At 43.7% G+C, this 24,062-nt stretch overlaps 1 protein-coding gene across 1 annotated transcript in view; it reads right to left on the bottom strand.

Annotated features, from left to right (window-relative positions):
- LOC140387675 (galactose-specific lectin nattectin-like) overlaps positions 1 to 24,062 on the bottom strand; it is a 222,775-nt gene that overhangs the window by 96,732 nt on the left and 101,981 nt on the right. The window lies entirely within an intron of this gene.

Genomic DNA, 24,062 nt, shown 5'->3' with positions numbered 1-24,062 from the left:
TCGACTTCGAGTTAATGGTAAATGTGGATGGCAGGTGGCTTTGTGGTAAAATGTATAGCGCATTCGACTTCTAGTTAATGGTAAATGTGGATAGCAGGTGGCTTTGTGGTACAATGTACAGCACATTCGACTTCTAGTTAATGGTAAATGTGGATAGCAGGTGGCTTTGTGGTACAATGTACAGCGCATTCGACCTCTAGTTAATGGTAAATGTGGATAGCAGGTGGCTTTGTGGTACAATGTATAGCGCATTCGACTTCGAGTTAATGGTAAATGTGGATGGCAGGTGGCTTTGTGGTACAATATACAGCGCATTCGACTTCTAGTTAATGGTAAATGTGGATGGCAGGTGGCTTTGTGGTGCAATGTATAGTGCACTCGACTTCTAGTTCATGGTAAATGTGGATAGCGGGTGGCTTTGTGGTACAATGTATAGCGCATTCGTCTTCGAGTTAATGGTAAATGTGGATGGCAGGTGGCTTTGTGGTACAATATACAGTGCATTCGACTTCTAGTTAATGGTAAATGTGGATAGCAGGTGGCTTTGTGGTAAAATGTATAGCGCATTCGACTTCTAGTTAATGGTAAATGTGGATAGCAGGTGGCTTTGTGGTACAATGTACAGCACATTCGACTTCTAGTTAATGGTAAATGTGGATAGCAGGTGGCTTTGTGGTACAATGTACAGCGCATTCGACCAATAGTTAATGGTAAATGTGGATAGCAGGTGGCTTTGTGGTACAATGTATAGCGCATTCGACTTCGAGTTAATGGTAAATGTGGATGGCAGGTGGCTTTGTGGTACAATATACAGCGCATTCAACTTCTAGTTAATGGTAAATGTGGATGGCAGGTGGCTTTGTGGTACAATGTATAGTGCACTCGACTTCTAGTTCATGGTAAATGTGGATAGCGGGTGGCTTTGTGGTACAATGTATAGCGCATTCGACTTCGAGTTAATGGTAAATGTGGATGGCAGGTGGCTTTGTGGTACAATGTACAGCGCATTCGACTTCTAGTTAATGGTAAATGTGGATAGCAGGTGGCTTTGTGGTACAAAGTACAGCACATTCAACTTCTAGTTAATGGTAAATGTGGATGGCAGGTGGCTTTGTGGTACAATATACAGCGCATTCGACTTCTAGTTCATGGTAAATGTGGAGAGCAGGTGGCTTTGTGGTACAATGTATCGCGCATTCGACTTCTAGTTAATGGTAAATGTGGATGGCAGGTGGCTTTGTGGTACAATGTACAGCGCATTCGGCTTCTAGTTAATGGTAAATGTGGATGGCAGGTGGCTTTGTGGTACAATGTACAGCGCATTCGACCTCGAGTTAATGGTAAATGTGGATGGCAGGTGGCTTTGTGGTACAATATACAGCGCATTCGACTTCTAGTTAATGGTAAATGTGGATAGCAGGTGGCTTTGTGGTACAATTTATAGCGCATTCGACTTCTAGTTAATGGTAAATGTGGATAGCAGGTGGCTTTGTGGTACAATGTACAGCGCATTCGACTTCTGGTTAATGGTAAATGTGGATAGCAGGTGGCTTTGTGGTACAATGTACAGCACATTCGACTTCTAGTTAATGGTAAATGTGGATAGCAGGTGGCTTTGTGGTACAATATACAGCGCATTCAACTTCTAGTTAATGGTGAATGTAGATGGCAGGTGGCCTTGTGGTACAATATACAGCGCATTCGACTTCTAGTTAATGGTAAATGTGGATAGCAGGTGGCTTTGTGGTACAATATACAGCGCATTCGACTTCTAGTTAATGGTAAATGTGGATAGCAGGTGGCTTTGTGGTACAATGTATAGCGCATTCGACTTCTAGTTAATGGTAAATGTGGATAGCAGGTGGCTTTGTGGTACAATGTACAGCACATTCGACTTCTAGTTAATGGTAAATGTGGATAGCAGGTGGCTTTGTGGTACAATGTACAGCGCATTCGACCTCTAGTTAATGGTAAATGTGGATAGCAGGTGGCTTTGTGGTACAATTTATAGCGCATTCGACTTCGAGTTAATGGTAAATGTGGATGGCAGGTGGCTTTGTGGTACAATATACAGCGCATTCGTCTTCTAGTTAATGGTAAATGTGGATGGCAGGTGGCTTTGTGGTACAATGTGTAGCGCATTCGACTTCTAGTTCATCGTAAATGTGGATAGCGGGTGGCTTTGTGGTACAATGTATAGCGCATTCGACTTCGAGTTAATGGTAAATGTGGATGGCAGGTGGCTTTGTGGTACAATATACAGCGCATTCGACTTCTAGTTAATGGTATATGTGGATGGCAGGTGGCTTTGTGGTACAATGTATAGCGCATTCGACTTCTAGTTAATGGTAAATGTGGATAGCAGGTGGCCTTGTGGTACAATGTACAGCGCATTCGACCTCTAGTTAATGGTAAATGTGGATGGCAGGTGGCTTTGTGGTACAATATACAGCGCATTCGACTTCTAGTTAATGGTAAATGTGGATAGCAGGTGTCTTTGTGGTACAATGTATAGCGCATTCGACTTCTAGTTAATGGTAAATGTGGATAGCAGGTGGCTTTGTGGTACAATGTACAGCACATTCGACTTCTAGTTAATGGTAAATGTGGATAGCAGGTGGCTTTGTGGTACAATGTACAGCGCATTCGACCTCTAGTTAATGGTAAATGTGGATAGCAGGTGGCTTTGTGGTACAATGTATAGCGCATTCGACTTCGAGTTAATGGTAAATGTGGATGGCAGGTGGCTTTGTGGTACAATAAACAGCGCATTCGACTTCTAGTTAATGGTAAATGTGGATGGCAGGTGGCTTTGTGGTACAATGTATAGCGCATTCGACTTCTAGTTCATGGTAAATGTGGATAGCGGGTGGCTTTGTGGTACAATGTATAGCGCATTCGACTTCGAGTTAATGGTAAATGTGGATGGCAGGTGGCTTTGTGGTACAATATACAGTGCATTCGACTTCTAGTTAATGGTAAATGTGGATAGCAGTGGGCTTTGTGGTACAATGTATAGCGCATTCGATTTCGAGTTAATGGTAAATGTGGATAGCAGGTGGCCTTGTGGTACAATGTACAGCGCATTCGACTTCTAGTTAATGTAAATGTGGATGGCAGGTAGCCTTGTGGTACAATGTACAGCACATTCGACTTCTGGTTAATGGTAAATGTGGATAGCAGGTGGCTTTGTGGTACAATGTACAGCGCATTCGACCTCTAGTTAATGGTAAATGTGGCTAGCAGGCGGCTTTGTGGTACAATGTACAGCGCATTCGACTTCTGGTTAATGGTAAATGTGGATGGCAGGTGGCTTTGTGGTACAATGTACAGCACATTCAACTTCTGGTTAATGGTAAATGTGGATGGCAGGTGGCTTTGTGGTACAATGTACAGCACATTCAACTTCTGGTTAATGGTAAATGTGGATGGCAGGTTGCTTTGTGGCACAATGTACAGCGCATTCGACTTCGAGTTAATGGTAAATGTGGATGGCAGGTGGCTTTGTGGCACAATGTACAGCACATTCAACTTCTGGTTAATGGTAAATGTGGATAGCAGGTGGCTTTGTGGTACAATGTACAGCGCATTCAACTTCTAGTTAATGGTAAATGTAGATGGCAGGTGGCCTTGTGGTACAATGTACAGCACATTCGACTTCTGGTTAATGGTAAATGTGGATAGCAGGTGGCTTTGTGGTATAATGTACAGCGCATTCAACTTCTAGTTAATGGTAAATGTAGATGGCAGGTGGCCTTGTGGTACAATGTACAGCACATTGGACTTCTGGTTAATGGTAAATGTGGCTAGCAGGTGGCCTTGTGGTACAATGTACAGCGCATTCGACTTCTAGTTAATGGTAAATGTGGATGACAGGTGGCCTTGTGGTACAAAGTACAGCACATTCAGCTACAAGTTAATGGTAAATGTGGATGGCAGGTGGCTTTGTGGTACAAAGTACAGCACATTCAACTTCTAGTTAATGGTAAATGTGGATGGCAGGTGGCTTTGTGGTACAATATACAGCGCATTCGACTTCTAGTTAATGGTAAATGTGGAGAGCAGGTGGCTTTGTGGTACAATGTATAGCGCATTCGACTTCTAGTTAATGGAAAATGTGGATGGCAGGTGGCTTTGTGGTACAATGTACAGCGCATTCGACTTCTAGTTAATGGTAAATGTGGATAGCAGGTAGCTTTGTGGTACAATGTATAGCGCATTCGACCTCGAGTTAAGGGCAAATGTGGATGGCAGGTGGCTTTGTGGTACAATATACAGCGCATTCGACTTCTAGTTAATGGTAAATGTGGATAGCAGGTGGCTTTGTGGTACAATGTACAGCGCATTCGGCTTCTAGTTAATGGTAAATGTGGATGGCAGGTGGCTTTGTGGTACAATGTACAGCGCATTCGACCTCGAGTTAATGGTAAATGTGGATGGCAGGTGGCTTTGTGGTACAATATACAGCGCATTCGACTTCTAGTTAATGGTAAATGTGGATAGCAGGTGGCTTTGTGGTACAATGTATAGCGCATTCGACTTCTAGTTAATGGTAAATGTGGATAGCAGGTGGCTTTGTGGTACAATGTACAGCACATTCGACTTCTAGTTAATGGTAAATGTGGATAGCAGGTGGCTTTGTGGTACAATGTACAGCGCATTCGACCTCTAGTTAATGGTAAATGTGGATAGCAGGTGGCTTTGTGGTACAATGTATAGCGCATTCGACTTCGAGTTAATGGTAAATGTGGATGGCAGGTGGCTTTGTGGTACAATATACAGCGCATTCGACTTCTAGTTAATGGTAAATGTGGATGGCAGGTGGCTTTGTGGTGCAATGTATAGTGCACTCGACTTCTAGTTCATGGTAAATGTGGATAGCGGGTGGCTTTGTGGTACAATGTATAGCGCATTCGACTTTGAGTTAATGGTAAATGTGGATGGCAGGTGGCTTTGTGGTACAATATACAGTGCATTCGACTTCTAGTTAATGGTAAATGTGGATAGCAGGTGGCTTTGTGGTAAAATGTATAGCGCATTCGACTTCTAGTTAATGGTAAATGTGGATAGCAGGTGGCTTTGTGGTACAATGTACAGCACATTCGACTTCTAGTTAATGGTAAATGTGAATAGCAGGTGGCTTTGTGGTACAATGTACAGCGCATTCGACCAATAGTTAATGGTAAATGTGGATAGCAGGTGGCTTTGTGGTACAATGTATAGCGCATTCGACTTCTAGTTCATGGTAAATGTGGATAGCGGGTGGCTTTGTGGTACAATGTATAGCGCATTCGACTTCGAGTTAATGGTAAATGTGGATGGCAGGTGGCTTTGTGGTACAATGTACAGCGCATTCAACTTCTAGTTAATGGTAAATGTGGATAGCAGGTGGCTTTGTGGTACAAAGTACAGCACATTCAACTTCTAGTTAATGGTAAATGTGGATGGCAGGTGGCTTTGTGGTACAATATACAGCGCATTCGACTTCTAGTTCATGGTAAATGTGGAGAGCAGGTGGCTTTGTGGTACAATGTATCGCGCATTCGACTTCTAGTTAATGGTAAATGTGGATGGCAGGTGGCTTTGTGGTACAATGTACAGCGCATTCGGCTTCTAGTTAATGGTAAATGTGGATGGCAGGTGGCTTTGTGGTACAATGTACAGCGCATTCGACCTCGAGTTAATGGTAAATGTGGATGGCAGGTGGCTTTGTGGTACAATATACAGCGCATTCGACTTCTAGTTAATGGTAAATGTGGATAGCAGGTGGCTTTGTGGTACAATTTATAGCGCATTCGACTTCTAGTTAATGGTAAATGTGGATAGCAGGTGGCTTTGTGGTACAATGTATAGCGCATTTGACTTCTAGTTAATGGTAAATTTGGATGGCAGGTGGCTTTGTGGTACAATGTACAGCGCATTCGACTTCTAGTTAATGGTAAATGTGGATAGCAGGTGGCTTTGTGGTACAATGTATAGCGCATTCGACCTCGAGTTAAGGGTAAATGTGGATGGCAGGTGGCTTTGTGGTACAATATACAGCGCATTCGACTTCTAGTTAATGGTAAATGTGGATAGCAGGTGGCTTTGTGGTACAATTTACAGCGCATTCGGCTTCTAGTTAATGGTAAATGTGGATGGCAGGTGGCTTTGTGGTACAATGTACAGCGCATTCGACCTCGAGTTAATGGTAAATGTGGATGGCAGGTGGCTTTGTGGTACAATATACAGCGCATTCGACTTCTAGTTAATGGTAAATGTGGATAGCAGGTGGCTTTGTGGTACAATGTATAGCGCATTCGACTTCTAGTTAATGGTAAATGTGGATAGCAGGTGGCTTTGTGGTACAATGTACAGCACATTCGACTTCTAGTTAATGGTAAATGTGGATAGCAGGTGGCTTTGTGGTACAATGTACAGCGCATTCGACCTCTAGTTAATGGTAAATGTGGATAGCAGGTGGCTTTGTGGTACAATTTATAGCGCATTCGACTTCGAGTTAATGGTAAATGTGGATGGCAGGTGGCTTTGTGGTACAATATACAGCGCATTCGTCTTCTAGTTAATGGTAAATGTGGATGGCAGGTGGCTTTGTGGTACAATGTGTAGCGCATTCGACTTCTAGTTCATCGTAAATGTGGATAGCGGGTGGCTTTGTGGTACAATGTATAGCGCATTCGACTTCGAGTTAATGGTAAATGTGGATGGCAGGTGGCTTTGTGGTACAATATACAGCGCATTCGACTTCTAGTTAATGGTATATGTGGATGGCAGGTGGCTTTGTGGTACAATGTATAGCGCATTCGACTTCTAGTTAATGGTAAATGTGGATAGCAGGTGGCCTTGTGGTACAATGTACAGCGCATTCGACCTCTAGTTAATGGTAAATGTGGATGGCAGGTGGCTTTGTGGTACAATATACAGCGCATTCGACTTCTAGTTAATGATAAATGTGGATAGCAGGTGGCTTTGTGGTACAATGTATAGCGCATTCGACTTCTAGTTAATGGTAAATGTGGATAGCAGGTGGCTTTGTGGTACAATGTACAGCACATTCGACTTCTAGTTAATGGTAAATGTGGATAGCAGGTGGCTTTGTGGTACAATGTACAGCGCATTCGACCTCTAGTTAATGGTAAATGTGGATAGCAGGTGGCTTTGTGGTACAATGTATAGCGCATTCGACTTCGAGTTAATGGTAAATGTGGATGGCAGGTGGCTTTGTGGTACAATAAACAGCGCATTCGACTTCTAGTTAATGGTAAATGTGGATGGCAGGTGGCTTTGTGGTACAATGTATAGCGCATTCGACTTCTAGTTCATGGTAAATGTGGATAGCGGGTGGCTTTGTGGTACAATGTATAGCGCATTCGACTTCGAGTTAATGGTCAATGTGGATGGCAGGTGGCTTTGTGGTACAATATACAGCGCATTCGACTTCTAGTTAATGGTAAATGTGGATAGCAGTGGGCTTTGTGGTACAATGTATAGCGCATTCGACTTCGAGTTAATGGTAAATGTGGATAGCAGGTGGCCTTGTGGTACAATGTACAGCGCATTCGACTTCTAGTTAATGTAAATGTGGATGGCAGGTAGCCTTGTGGTACAATGTACAGCACATTCGACTTCTGGTTAATGGTAAATGTGGATAGCAGGTGGCTTTGTGGTACAATGTACAGCGCATTCGACCTCTAGTTAATGGTAAATGTGGCTAGCAGGCGGCTTTGTGGTACAATGTACAGCGCATTCGACTTCTGGTTAATGGTAAATGTGGATGGCAGGTGGCTTTGTGGTACAATGTACAGCACATTCAACTTCTGGTTAATGGTAAATGTGGATGGCAGGTGGCTTTGTGGTACAATGTACAGCACATTCAACTTCTGGTTAATGGTAAATGTGGATGGCAGGTGGCTTTGTGGCACAATGTACAGCGCATTCGACTTCGAGTTAATGGTAAATGTGGATGGCAGGTGGCTTTGTGGCACAATGTACAGCACATTCAACTTCTGGTTAATGGTAAATGTGGATAGCAGGTGGCTTTGTGGTACAATGTACAGCGCATTCAACTTCTAGTTAATGGTAAATGTAGATGGCAGGTGGCCTTGTGGTACAATGTACAGCACATTGGACTTCTGGTTAATGGTAAATGTGGCTAGCAGGTGGCCTTGTGGTACAATGTACAGCGCATTCGACTTCTAGATAATGGTAAATGTGGATGACAGGTGGCCTTGTGGTACAAAGTACATCACATTCAGCTACAAGTTAGTGGTAAATGTGGATGGCAGGTGGCTTTGTGGTACAAAGTACAGCACATTCAACTTCTAGTTAATGGTAAATGTGGATGGCAGGTGGCTTTGTGGTACAATATACAGCGCATTCGACTTCTAGTTAATGGTAAATGTGGAGAGCAGATGGCTTTGTGGTACAATGTATAGCGCATTCGACTTATAGTTAATGGTAAATGTGGATGGCAGGTGGCTTTGTGGTACAATGTACAGCGCATTCGACTTCTAGTTAATGGTAAATGTGGATAGCAGGTGGCTTTGTGGTACAATGTATAGCGCATTCGACCTCGAGTTAAGGGCAAATGTGGATGGCAGGTGGCTTTGTGGTACAATATACAGCGCATTCGACTTCTAGTTAATGGTAAATGTGGATAGCAGGTGGCTTTGTGGTACAATGTACAGCGCATTCGGCTTCTAGTTAATGGTAAATGTGGATGGCAGGTGGCTTTGTGGTACAATGTACAGCGCATTCGACCTCGAGTTAATGGTAAATGTGGATGGCAGGTGGCTTTGTGGTACAATATACAGTGCATTCGACTTCTAGTTAATGGTAAATGTGGATAGCAGGTGGCTTTGTGGTACAATGTATAGCGCATTCGACTTCTAGTTAATGGTAAATGTGGATAGCAGGTGGCTTTGTGGTACAATGTACAGCACATTCGACTTCTAGTTAATGGTAAATGTGGATAGCAGGTGGCTTTGTGGTACAATGTACAGCGCATTCGACCTCTAGTTAATGGTAAATGTGGATAGCAGGTGGCTTTGTGGTACAATGTATAGCGCATTCGACTTCGAGTTAATGGTAAAGGTGGATGGCAGGTGGCTTTGTGGTACAATATACAGCGCATTCGACTTCTAGTTAATGGTAAATGTGGATGGCAGGTGGCTTAGTGGTACAATGTATAGCGCATTCGACTTCTAGTTCATGGTAAATGTGGATAGCGGGTGGCTTTGTGGTACAATGTATAGCGCATTCGACTTCGAGTTAATGGTAAATGTGGATAGCAGGTGGCCTTGTGGTACAATGTACAGCGCATTCGACCTCTAGTTAATGGTAAATGTGGATGGCAGGTGGCTTTGTGGTACAATATACAGCGCATTCGACTTCTAGTTAATGGTAAATGTGGATAGCAGGTGGCTTTGTGGTAAAATGTATAGCGCATTCGACTTCTAGTTAATGGTAAATGTGGATAGCAGGTGGCTTTGTGGTACAATGTACAGCACATTCGACTTCTAGTTAATGGTAAATGTGGATAGCAGGTGGCTTTGTGGTACAATGTACAGCGCATTCGACCAATAGTTAATGGTAAATGTGGATGGCAGGTGGCTTTGTGGTACAATATACAGCGCATTCGACTTCTAGTTAATGGTAAATGTGGATAGCAGGTGGCTTTGTGGTACAATGTATAGCGCATTCGACTTCTAGTTAATGGTAAATGTGGATAGCAGGTGGCTTTGTGGTACAATGTACAGCACATTCGACTTCTAGTTAATGGTAAATGTGGATAGCAGGTGGCTTTGTGGTACAATGTACAGCGCATTCGACCTCTAGTTAATGGTAAATGTGGATAGCAGGTGGCTTTGTGGTACAATGTATAGCGCATTCGACTTCGAGTTAATGGTAAATGTGGATGGCAGGTGGCTTTGTGGTACAATAAACAGCGCATTCGACTTCTAGTTAATGGTAAATGTGGATGGCAGGTGGCTTTGTGGTACAATGTATAGCGCATTCGACTTCTAGTTCATGGTAAATGTGGATAGCGGGTGGCTTTGTGGTACAATGTATAGCGCATTCGACTTCGAGTTAATGGTCAATGTGGATGGCAGGTGGCTTTGTGGTACAATATACAGCGCATTCGACTTCTAGTTAATGGTAAATGTGGATAGCAGTGGGCTTTGTGGTACAATGTATAGCGCATTCGACTTCGAGTTAATGGTAAATGTGGATAGCAGGTGGCCTTGTGGTACAATGTACAGCGCATTCGACTTCTAGTTAATGTAAATGTGGATGGCAGGTAGCCTTGTGGTACAATGTACAGCACATTCGACTTCTGGTTAATGGTAAATGTGGATAGCAGGTGGCTTTGTGGTACAATGTACAGCGCATTCGACCTCTAGTTAATGGTAAATGTGGCTAGCAGGCGGCTTTGTGGTACAATGTACAGCGCATTCGACTTCTGGTTAATGGTAAATGTTGATGGCAGGTGCCTTTGTGGTACAATGTACAGCACATTCAACTTCTGGTTAATGGTAAATGTGGATGGCAGGTGGCTTTGTGGCACAATGTACAGCGCATTCGACTTCGAGTTAATGGTAAATGTGGATGGCAGGTGGCTTTGTGGCACAATGTACAGCACATTCAACTTCTGGTTAATGGTAAATGTGGATGGCAGGTGGCTTTGTGGTACAATGTACAGCGCATTCAACTTCTAGTTAATGGTAAATGTAGATGGCAGGTGGCCTTGTGGTACAATGTACAGCACATTCGACTTCTGGTTAATGGTAAATGTGGATAGCAGGTGGCTTTGTGGTATAATGTACAGCGCATTCAACTTCTAGTTAATGGTAAATGTAGATGGCAGGTGGCCTTGTGGTACAATGTACAGCACATTGGACTTCTGGTTAATGGTAACTGTGGCTAGCAGGTGGCCTTGTGGTACAATGTACAGCGCATTCGACTTCTAGATAATGGTAAATGTGGATGACAGGTGGCCTTGTGGTACAAAGTACATCACATTCAGCTACAAGTTAGTGGTAAATGTGGATGGCAGGTGGCTTTGTGGTACAAAGTACAGCACATTCAACTTCTAGTTAATGGTAAATGTGGATGGCAGGTGGCTTTGTGGTACAATATACAGCGCATTCGACTTCTAGTTAATGGTAAATGTGGAGAGCAGGTGGCTTTGTGGTACAATGTATAGCGCATTCGACTTATAGTTAATGGTAAATGTGGATGGCAGGTGGCTTTGTGGTACAATGTACAGCGCATTCGACTTCTAGTTAATGGTAAATGTGGATAGCAGGTGGCTTTGTGGTACAATGTATAGCGCATTCGACCTCGAGTTAAGGGCAAATGTGGATGGCAGGTGGCTTTGTGGTACAATATACAGCGCATTCGACTTCTAGTTAATGGTAAATGTGGATAGCAGGTGGCTTTGTGGTACAATGTACAGCGCATTCGGCTTCTAGTTAATGGTAAATGTGGATGGCAGGTGGCTTTGTGGTACAATGTACAGCGCATTCGACCTCGAGTTAATGGTAAATGTGGATGGCAGGTGGCTTTGTGGTACAATATACAGTGCATTCGACTTCTAGTTAATGGTAAATGTGGATAGCAGGTGGCTTTGTGGTACAATGTATAGCGCATTCGACTTCTAGTTAATGGTAAATGTGGATAGCAGGTGGCTTTGTGGTACAATGTACAGCACATTCGACTTCTAGTTAATGGTAAATGTGGATAGCAGGTGGCTTTGTGGTACAATGTACAGCGCATTCGACCTCTAGTTAATGGTAAATGTGGATAGCAGGTGGCTTTGTGGTACAATGTATAGCGCATTCGACTTCGAGTTAATGGTAAATGTGGATGGCAGGTGGCTTTGTGGTACAATATACAGCGCATTCGACTTCTAGTTAATGGTAAATGTGGATGGCAGGTGGCTTAGTGGTACAATGTATAGCGCATTCGACTTCTAGTTCATGGTAAATGTGGATAGCGGGTGGCTTTGTGGTACAATGTATAGCGCATTCGACTTCGAGTTAATGGTAAATGTGGATAGCAGGTGGCCTTGTGGTACAATGTACAGCGCATTCGACCTCTAGTTAATGGTAAATGTGGATGGCAGGTGGCTTTGTGGTCCAATATACAGCGCATTCGACTTCTAGTTAATGGTAAATGTGGATAGCAGGTGGCTTTGTGGTAAAATGTATAGCGCATTCGACTTCTAGTTAATGGTAAATGTGGATAGCAGGTGGCTTTGTGGTACAATGTACAGCACATTCGACTTCTAGTTAATGGTAAATGTGGATAGCAGGTGGCTTTGTGGTACAATGTACAGCGCATTCGACCAATAGTTAATGGTAAATGTGGATAGCAGGTGGCTTTGTGGTACAATGTATAGCGCATTCGACTTCGAGTTAATGGTAAATGTGGATGGCAGGTGGCTTTGTGGTAAAATGTATAGCGCATTCGACTTCTAGTTAATGGTAAATGTGGATAGCAGGTGGCTTTGTGGTACAATGTACAGCACATTCGACTTCTAGTTAATGGTAAATGTGGATAGCAGGTTGCTTTGTGGTACAATGTACAGCGCATTCGACCTCTAGTTAATGGTAAATGTGGATAGCAGGTGGCTTTGTGGTACAATGTATAGCGCATTCGACTTCGAGTTAATGGTAAATGTGGATGGCAGGTGGCTTTGTGGTACAATATACAGCGCATTCGACTTCTAGTTAATGGTAAATGTGGATGGCAGGTGGCTTTGTGGTACAATGTATAGTGCACTCGACTTCTAGTTCATGGTAAATGTGGATAGCGGGTGGCTTTGTGGTACAATGTATAGCGCATTCGACTTCGAGTTAATGGTAAATGTGGATGGCAGGTGGCTTTGTGGTACAATATACAGCGCATTCGACTTCTAGTTAATGGTAAATGTGGATGGCAGGTGGCTTTGTGGTACAATGTATAGCGCATTCGACTTCTAGTTAATGGTAAATGTGGATAGCAGGTTGCCTTGTGGTACAATGTACAGCGCATTCGACCTCTAGTTAATGGTAAATGTGGATAGCAGGTGGCTTTGTGGTACAATGTATAGCGCATTCGACTTCGAGTTAATGGTAAATGTGGATGGCAGGTGGCTTTGTGGTACAATATACAGCGCATTCGACTTCTAGTTAATGGTAAATGTGGATGGCAGGTGGCTTTGTGGTACAATGTACAGCACATTCGACTTCTAGTTAATGGTTAATGTGGATAGCAGGTGGCCTTGTGGTACAATGTACAGCGCATTCGACTTCTAGTTAATGGTAAATGTGGATGGCAGGTGGCTTTGTGGTACAATATACAGCGCATTCGACTTCTAGTTAATGGTAAATGTGGAGAGCAGGTGGCTTTGTGGTACAATGTATAGCGCATTCGACTTCTAGTTAATGGTAAATATGGATGGCAGGTGGCTTTGTGGTACAATGTACAGCGCATTCGGCTTCTAGTTAATGTAAATGTGGATGGCAGGTGGATTTGTGGTACAATGTACAGCGCATTCGGGGTCTAGTTAATGGTAAATGTGGATAGCAGGTGGCTTTGTGGTAAATGTACAGCACATTGGACCTCGAGTTAATGTAAATGTGGATGACAGGTAGCCTTGTGGTACAATGTACAGCACATTCGAATTCTGGTTAATGGTAAATGTGGATAGCAGGTGGCTTTGTGGTACAATGTACAGCCCATACGACTTCTAGTTAATCGTAAATGTGGCTAGCAGGTGGCTTTGTGGTACAATATACAGCGCATTCGACTTCTAGTTAATGGTAAATGTGGATAGCAGGTGGCTTTGTGGTACAATGTACAGCGCATTCGGCTTCTAGTTAATGGTAAATGTGGATGGCAGGTGGCTTTGTGGTACAATGTACAGCGCATTCGACCTCGAGTTAATGGTAAATGTGGATGGCAGGTGGCTTTGTGGTACAATATACAGCGCATTCGACTTCTAGTTAATGGTAAATGTGGATGGCAGGTGGCTTTGTGGTACAATATACAGCGCATTCGACCTCTAGTTAATGGTAAATGTGGACGGCAGGTGGCTTTGTGGTACAATGTACAGCACATTCGACTTCTAGTTAATGGTAAATGTGGATAGCAGGTGGCTTTGTGGTACAATGTACAGCGCATTCGACCTCTAGTTAATGGTAAATGTGGATAGCAGGTGGCTTTGTGGTACAATGTATAGCGCATTCGACTTCGAGTTAATGGTAAATGTGGATGGCAGGTGGCTTTGTGGTACAATATACAGCGCATTCGACTTCTAGTTAATGGTAAATGTGGATGGCAGGTGGCTTAGTGGTACAATGTATAGCGCATTCGACTTCTAGTTCATGGTAAATGTGGATAGCGGGTGGCTTTGTGGTACAATGTATAGCGCATTCGACTTCGAGTTAATGGTAAATGTGGATAGCACGTGGCCTTGTGGTACAATGTACAGCGCATTCGACCTCTAGTTAATGGTAAATGTGGATGGCAGGTGGCTTTGTGGTACAATATACAGCGCATTCGACTTCTAGTTAATGGTAAATGTGGATAGCAGGTGGCTTTGTGGTAAAATGTATAGCGCATTCGACTTCTAGTTAATGGTAAATGTGGATAGCAGGTGGCTTTGTGGTACAATGTACAGCACATTCGACTTCTAGTTAATGGTAAATGTGGATAGCAGGTGGCTTTGTGGTACAATGTACAGCGCATTCGACCAATAGTTAATGGTAAATGTGGATAGCAGGTGGCTTTGTGGTACAATGTATAGCGCATTCGACTTCGAGTTAATGGTAAATGTGGATGGCAGGTGGCTTTGTGGTAAAATGTAGAGCGCATTCGACTTCTAGTTAATGGTAAATGTGGATAGCAGGTGGCTTTGTGGTACAATGTACAGCACATTCGACTTCTAGTTAATGGTAAATGTGGATAGCAGGTGGCTTTGTGGTACAATGTACAGCGCATTCGACCTCTAGTTAATGGTAAATGTGGATAGCAGGTGGCTTTGTGGTACAATGTATAGCGCATTCGACTTCGAGTTAATGGTAAATGTGGATGGCAGGTGGCTTTGTGGTACAATATACAGCGCATTCGACTTCTAGTTAATGGTAAATGTGGATGGCAGGTGGCTTTGTGGTACAATGTATAGTGCACTCGACTTCTAGTTCATGGTAAATGTGGATAGCGGGTGGCTTTGTGGTACAATGTATAGCGCATTCGACTTCGAGTTAATGGTAAATGTGGATGGCAGGTGGCTTTGTGGTACAATATACAGCGCATTCGACTTCTAGTTAATGGTAAATGTGGATGGCAGGTGGCTTTGTGGTACAATGTATAGCGCATTCGACTTCTAGTTAATGGTAAATGTGGATAGCAGGTTGCCTTGTGGTACAATGTACAGCGCATTCGACCTCTAGTTAATGGTAAATGTGGATAGCAGGTGGCTTTGTGGTACAATGTATAGCGCATTCGACTTCGAGTTAATGGTAAATGTGGATGGCAGGTGGCTTTGTGGTACAATATACAGCGCATTCGACTTCTAGTTAATGGTAAATGTGGATGGCAGGTGGCTTTGTGGTACAATGTACAGCACATTCGACTTCTAGTTAATGGTTAATGTGGATAGCAGGTGGCCTTGTGGTACAATGTACAGCGCATTCGACTTCTAGTTAATGGTAAATGTGGATGGCAGGTGGCTTTGTGGTACAATATACAGCGCATTCGACTTCTAGTTAATGGTAAATGTGGAGAGCAGGTGGCTTTGTGGTACAATGTATAGCGCATTCGACTTCTAGTTAATGGTAAATATGGATGGCAGGTGGCTTTGTGGTACAATGTACAGCGCATTCGGATTCTAGTTAATGTAAATGTGGATGTCAGGTGGATTTGTGGTACAATGTACAGCGCATTCGGGGTCTAGTTAATGGTAAATGTGGATAGCAGGTGGCTTTGTGGTAAATGTACAGCACATTGGACCTCGAGTTAATGTAAATGTGGATGACAGGTAGCCTTGTGGTACAATGTACAGCACATTCGAATTCTGGTTAATGGTAAATGTGGATAGCAGGTGGCTTTGTGGTACAATGTACAGCCCATACGACTTCTAGTTAATGGTAAATGTGGCTAGCAGGTGGCCTTGTGGTACAATGTACAGCGCATTCGACTTCTAGTTCATGGTAAATGTGGATGACAGGTGGCTTTGTGGTACAATGTACAGCACATTGGACTTCTAGTTAATGGTAAATGTGGCCAGCAGGTGGCCTTGTGGTACAATGTACAGCGCATTCGACTTCTAGTTAATGGTAAATGTGGATAGCAGGTGGCTTTGTGGTACAATGTATAGCGCATTCGACTTCGAGTTAATGGTAAATGTGGATGGCAGGTGGCTTTGTGGTACAATATACAGCGCATTCGACTTCTAGTTAATGGTAAATGTGGATGGCAGGTGGCTTAGTGGTACAATGTATAGCGCATTCGACTTCTAGTTCATGGTAAATGTGGATAGCGAGTGGCTTTGTGGTACAATGTATAGCGCATTCGACTTCGAGTTAATGGTAAATGTGGATAGCAGGTGGCCTTGTGGTACAATGTACAGCGCATTCGACCTCTAGTTAATGGTAAATGTGGATGGCAGGTGGCTTTGTGGTACAATGTACAGCGCATTCGACTTCTAGTTAATGGTAAATGTGGATAGCAGGTGGCTTTGTGGTAAAATGTATAGCGCATTCGACTTCTAGTTAATGGTAAATGTGGATAGCAGGTGGCTTTGTGGTACAATGTACAGCACATTCGACTTCTAGTTAATGGTAAATGTGGATAGCAGGTGGCTTTGTGGTACAATGTACAGCGCATTCGACCAATAGTTAATGGTAAATGTGGATAGCAGGTGGCTTTGTGGTACAATGTATAGCGCATTCGACTTCGAGTTAATGGTAAATGTGGATGGCAGGTGGCTTTGTGGTAAAATGTATAGCGCATTCGACTTCTAGTTAATGGTAAATGTGGATAGCAGGTGGCTTTGTGGTACAATGTACAGCACATTCGACTTCTAGTTAATGGTAAATGTGGATAGCAGGTGGCTTTGTGGTACAATGTACAGCGCATTCGACCTCTAGTTAATGGTAAATGTGGATAGCAGGTGGCTTTGTGGTACAATGTATAGCGCATTCGACTTCGAGTTAATGGTAAATGTGGATGGCAGGTGGCTTTGTGGTACAATATACAGCGCATTCGACTTCAAGTTAATGGTAAATGTGGATGGCAGGTGGCTTTGTGGTACAATGTATAGTGCACTCGACTTCTAGTTCATGGTAAATGTGGATAGCGGGTGGCTTTGTGGTACAATGTATAGCGCATTCGACTTCGAGTTAATGGTAAATGTGGATGGCAGGTGGCTATGTGGTACAATATACAGCGCATTCGACTTCTAGTTAATGGTAAATGTGGATGGCAGGTGGCTTTGTGGTACAATGTATAGCGCATTCGACTTCTAGTTAATGGTAAATGTGGATAGCAGGTTGCCTTGTGGTACAATGTACAGCGCATTCGACCTCTAGTTAATGGTAAATGTGGATAGCAGGTGGCTTTGTGGTACAATGTATAGCGCATTCGACTTCGAGTTAATGGTAAATGTGGATGGCAGGTGGCTTTGTGGTACAATATACAGCGCATTCGACTTCTAGTTAATGGTAAATGTGGATGGCAGATGGCTTTGTGGTACAATGTACAGCACATTCGACTTCTAGTTAATGGTTAATGTGGATAGCAGGTGGCCTTGTGGTACAATGTACAGCGCATTCGACTTCTAGTTAATGGTAAATGTGGATGGCAGGTGGCTTTGTGGTACAATATACAGCGCATTCGACTATAGTTAATGGTAAATGTGGAGAGCAGATGGCTTTGTGGTACAATGTATAGCGCATTCGACTTCTAGTTAATGGTAAATATGGATGGCAGGTGGCTTTGTGGTACAATGTACAGTGCATTCGGATTCTAGTTAATGTAAATGTGGATGGCAGGTGGATTTGTGGTACAATGTACAGCGCATTCGGGGTCTAGTTAATGGTAAATGTGGATAGCAGGTGGCTTTGTGGTAAATGTACAGCACATTGGACCTCGAGTTAATGTAAATGTGGATGACAGGTAGCCTTGTGGTACAATGTACAGCACATTCGAATTCTGGTTAATGGTAAATGTGGATAGCAGGTGGCTTTGTGGTACAATGTACAGCCCATACGACTTCTAGTTAATGGTAAATGTGGCTAGCAGGTGGCCTTGTGGTACAATGTACAGCGCATTCGACTTCTAGTTAATGGTAAATGTGGATGACAGGTGGCTTTGTGGTACAATGTACAGCACATTGGACTTCTAGTTAATGGTAAATGTGGCCAGCAGGTGGCCTTGTGGTACAATGTACAGCGCATTCGACTTCTAGTTAATGGTAAATGTGGATGACAGGTGGCCTTGTGGTACAAAGTACAGCACATTCAGCTTCAAGTTAATGGTAAATGTGGATGGCAGGTGGCTTTGTGGTACAAAGTACAGCACATTCAACTTCTAGTTAATGGTAAATGAAGATGGCAGGTGGCTTTGTGGTACAAAGTACAGCACATTCAACTTCTAGTTAATGGTAAATGTGGATAGCAGGTGACTTTGTGATACAATGTACAGCACATTCGACTTCTAGTTAATGGTAAATGTGGATAGCAGGTGGCCTTGTGGTACAATGTACAGCGCATTCAACTTCTAGTTAATGGTAAATGTGGATAGCAGGTGGCTTTGTGGCACAATGTACAGCACATTCGACTTCTGGTTAATGGTAAATGTTGATGGCAGGTAGCCTTGTGGCACAATGTACAGCGCATTCGACTTCTAGTTAATGGTTAATGTGAATAGCAGGTAGCTTTGTGGTACAATGTACAGCGCATTCGACTTCTGGTTAATGGTAAATGTGGATGGCAGGTGGCTTTGTGGCACAATGTACAGCACATTCAACTTCTAGTTAATGGTAAAAGTGAATAGCAGGTGGCTTTGTGGTACAATGTACAGCGAATTCGACTTCTAGTTAATGGTAAATGTGGATGGCAGGTGGCTTTGTGGCACAATGTACAGCACATTCAACTTCTAGTTAATGGTAAATGTGGATAGCAGGTGGCTTTGTGGTACAATGTACAGCGTATTTGACTTCTAGTTAATGGTAAATGTGGATAGCAGGTGGCCTTGTGGTACAATGTACAGCGCATTCGACTTCTAGTTAATGTAAATGTGGATGGCAGGTAGCCTTGTGGTACAATGAACAGCACATTCGACTTCTGGTTAATGGTAAATGTGGATAGCAGGTGGCTTTGTGGTACAATGTACAGCGCATTCGACCTCTAGTTAATGGTAAATGTGGCTAGCAGGTGGCCTTGTGGTACAATGTACAGCACACTCGACTTCTCGTTAATGGTAAATGTGGATGGCAGGTGGCTTTGTGGTACAATGTACAGCACATTCGACTTCTAGTTAATGGTAAATGTGGATAGCAGGTGGCTTTGTGGTACAATGTACAGCACACTCGACTTCTCGTTAATGGTAAATGTGGATAGCAGGTGGCTTTGTGGTACAATGTACAGCACACTCGACTTCTCGTTAATGGTAAATGTGGATGGCAGGTGGCTTTGTGGTACAATGTACAGCACACTCGACTTCTAGTTAATGGTAAATGTGGATGGCAGATGGCCTTGTGGTACAATGTACAGCGCATTCGACCTCTAGTTAAGAGTAAAAACAACAGGGTTGTGGTGATGGGAGACTTCAACTTCCCCAATATTGACTGGGACTCACTTAGTGCCAGGGGCTTAGACGGGGCAGAGTTTGTAAGGAGCATCCAGGAGGGCTTCTTAAAACAATATGTAAACAGTCCAACTAGGGAAGGGGCGGTACTGGACCTGGTATTGGGGAATGAGCCCGGCCAGGTGGTAGATGTTTCAGTAGGGGAGCATTTCGGTAACAGTGACCACAATTCAGTAAGTTTTAAAGTACTGGTGGACAAGGATAAGAGTGGTCCGAGGATGAATGTGCTAAATTGGGGGAAGGCTAATTATAACAATATTAGGCGGGAACTGAAGAACATAGATTGGGGGCGGATGTTTGAGGGCAAATCAACATCTGACATGTGGGAGGCTTTCAAGTGTCAGTTGAAAGGAATACAGGACAGGCATGTTCCTGTGAGGAAGAAAGATAAATACGGCAATTTTCGGGAACCTTGGATGACGAGTGATATTGTAGGCCTCGTCAAAAAGAAAAAGGAGGCATTTGTCAGGGCTAAAAGGCTGGGAACAGACGAAGCCTGTGTGGCATATAAGGAAAGTAGGAAGGAACTTAAGCAAGGAGTCAGGAGGGCTAGAAGGGGTCATGAAAAGGCATTGGCAAATAGGGTTAAGGAAAATCCCAAGGCTTTTTACACTTACATAAAAAGTAAGAGGGTAGCCAGGGAAAGGGTTGGCCCACTGAAGGATAGGCAAGGGAATCTATGTGTGGAGCCAGAGGAAATGGGCGAGGTACTAAATAAATACTTTGCATCAGTATTCACCAAAGAGAAGGAATTGGTAGATGTTGAGTCTGGAGAAGGGGGTGTAGATAGCCTGGGTCACATTGTGATCCAAAAAGACGAGGTGTTGGGTGTCTTAACAAATATTAAGGTAGATAAGTCCCCAGGGCCGGATGGGATCTACCCCAGAATACTGAAGGAGGCTGGAGAGGAAATTGCTGAGGCCTTGACAGAAATCTTTGGATCCTCGCTGTCTTCAGGGGATGTCCCGGAGGACTGGAGAATAGCCAATGTTGTTCCTCTGTTTAAGAAGGGTGGCAGGGATAATCCCGGGAACTACAGGCCGGTGAGCCTTACTTCAGTGGTAGGGAAATTACTGGAGAGAATTCTTCGAGACAGGATCTACTCCCATTTGGAAGCAAATGGACGTATTAGTGAGAGGCAGCACGGTTTTGTGAAGGGGAGGTCGTGTCTCACTAACTTGATAGAGTTTTTCGAGGAGGTCACTAAGATGATTGATGCAGGTAGGGCAGTAGATGTTGTCTATATGGACTTCAGTAAGGCCTTTGACAAGGTCCCTCATGGTAGACTGGTACAAAAGGTGAAGTCACACGGGATCAGGGGTGAACTGGCAAGGTGGATACAGAACTGGCTAGGCCATAGAAGGCAGAAGGTAGCAATGGAGGGATGCTTTTCTAATTGGAGGGCTGTGACCAGTGGTGTTCCACAGGGATCAGTGCTGGGACCTTTGCTCTTTGTAGTATATATAAATGATTTGGAGGAAAATGTAACTGGTCTGATTAGTAAGTTTGCAGACGACACAAAGGTTGGTGGAATTGCGGATAGCGATGAGGACTGTCTGAGGATACAGCAGGATTTAGATTGTCTGGAGACTTGGGCGGAGAGATGGCAGATGGAGTTTAACCTGGACAAATGTGAGGTAATGCATTTTGGAAGGGCTAATGCAGGTAGGGAATATACAGTGAATGGTAGAACCCTCAAGAGTATTGAAAGTCAAAGAGATCTAGGAGTACAGGTCCACAGATCACTGAATGGGGCTACACAGGTTGAGAAGGTAGTCAAGAAGGCATACGGCATGCTTGCCTTCATTGGCCGGGGCATTGAGTATAAGAATTGGCAAGTCATGTTGCAGCTGTATAGAACCTTAGTTAGGCCACACTTGGAGTATAGTGTTCAATTCTGGTCGCCACACTACCAGAAGGATGTGGAGGCTTTAGAGAGGGTGCAGAAGAGATTTACCAGAATGTTGCCTGGTATGGAGGGCATAAGCTATGAGGAGCGATTGAATAAACTCGGTTTGTTCTCACTGGAACGAAGGAGGTTGAGGGGCGACCTGATAGAGGTATACAAAATTATGAGGGGCATAGACAGAGTGGATAGTCAGAGGCTTTTCCCCAGGGTAGAGGGGTCAATTACTAGGGGGCATAGGTTTAAGGTGAGAGGGGCAAAGTTTAGAGTAGATGTACGAGGCAAGTTTTTTACGCAGAGGGTAGTGGGTGCCTGGAACTCACTACCGGAGGAGGTAGTGGAGGCAGGGACGATAGGGACATTTAAGGGGCATCTTGACAAATATATGAATAGGATGGGAATAGAAGGATACGGACCCAGGAAGTGTAGAAGATTGTAGTTTAGTCGGGCAGTATGGTCGGCACGGGCTTGGAGGGCCGAAGGGCCTGTTCCTGTGCTGTACATTTCTTTGTTCTTTGTTCTTTGTTCTTTGTAGTTAATGGTAAATGTGGATGGCAGGTGGCTTTGTGGTACAATGTACAGCGCATTCAACTTCTAGTTAATAGTAAATGAGGATGGCAGGTGGCTTTGTGATACAATGTACAGCACATTCGACTTCTAGTTAATGGTAAATGTGGATAGCAGGTGGCTTTGTGGTACAATGTACAGCGCATTCGACTTCTAGTTAATAGTAAATGTGGATGGCAGGTGGCCTTGTGGTACAATGTATAGCGCATTCGACTTCTAGTTAATAGTAAATGAGGATGGCAGGTGGCTTTGTGATACAATGTACAGCACATTCGACTTCTAGTTAATGGTAAATGTGGATAGCAGGTGGCTTTGTGGTACAATGTATAGCGCATTCGACTTCTAGTTAATGTAAATGTGGATGGCAGGTAGCCTTGTGGTACAATGAACAGCACATTCGACTTCTGGTTAATGGTAAATGTGGATAGCAGGTGGCTTTGTGGTACAATGTACAGCGCATTCGACCTCTAGTTAATGGTAAATGTGGCTAGCAGGCGGCTTTGTGGTACAATGTACAGCACACTTGACTTCTCGTTAATGGTAAATGTGGATGGCAGGTGGCTTTGTGGTACAATGTACAGCACATTCGACTTCTAGTTAATGGTAAATGTGGATAGCAGGTGGCTTTGTGGTACAATGTACAGCACATTCGACTTCTAGTTAATGGTAAATGTGGATAGCAGGTGGCTTTGTGGTACAATGTACAGCACACTCGACTTCTCGTTAATGGTAAATGTGGATGGCAGGTGGCTTTGTGGTACAATGTACAGCGCATTCGACCTCTAGTTAATGGTAACTGTGGATGGCAGATGGCCTTGTGGTACAATGTACAGCGCATTCGACCTCTAGTTAATGGTAAATGTGGATGGCAGGTGGCTTTATGGCACAATGTACAGCACATTCGACTTCGAGTTAATGGTAAATGTTTATGGCAGGTGGCCTTGTGGTACAATGTACAGCACATTGGACTTCTAGTTAATGGTAAATGTGGATGGCAGGTGGCTTTGTGGTACAATGTACAGCACATTCAACTTCTAGTTAATGGTAAATGTGGATGGCAGGTGGCTTTGTGGCACAATGTACAGCGCATTCGACTTCTGGTTAATGGTAAATGTGGATGGCAGGTGGCTTTGTGGTACAATGTACAGCACATTCAACTTCTAGTTAATGGTAAATGTGGATGGCAGGTGGCTTTGTGGCACAATGTACAGCGCATTCGACTTCTAGTTAATGGTAAATGTGGATGGCAGGTGGCTTTGTGGTACAAAGTACAGCACATTCAACTTCTAGTTAATGGTAAATGTGGATGGCAGGTGGCTTTGTGGTACAATGTACAGCGCATTCGACTTCTAGTTCATGGTAAATGTGGAGAGCAGGTGGCTTTGTGGTACAATGTATAGCGCATTCGACTTCTAGTTAATGGTAAATGTGGATGGCAGGTGGCTTTGTGGTACAATGTACAGCGCATTCGACCTCGAGTTAATGGTAAATGTGGATGGCAGGTGGCTTTGTGGTACAATATACAGTGCATTCGACTTCTAGTTAATGGTAACTGTGGATAGCAGGTGGCTTTGTGGTACAATTTATAGCGCATTCGACTTCTAGTTAATGGTAAATGTGGATAGCAGGTGGCTTTGTGGTACAATGTCCAGCGCATTCGACTTCTGGTTAATGGTAAATGTGGATAGCAGGTGGCTTTGTGGTACAATGTACAGCACATTCGACTTCTAGT

The sequence above is a fragment of the Scyliorhinus torazame genome, chromosome 13 (genome assembly GCF_047496885.1).
Source record: "Scyliorhinus torazame isolate Kashiwa2021f chromosome 13, sScyTor2.1, whole genome shotgun sequence".
NCBI lineage: Eukaryota > Metazoa > Chordata > Chondrichthyes > Carcharhiniformes > Scyliorhinidae > Scyliorhinus > Scyliorhinus torazame.
Note: the sequence above shows the minus strand (reverse complement) of the source record. Positions and strands in the feature narration are given on the sequence as shown.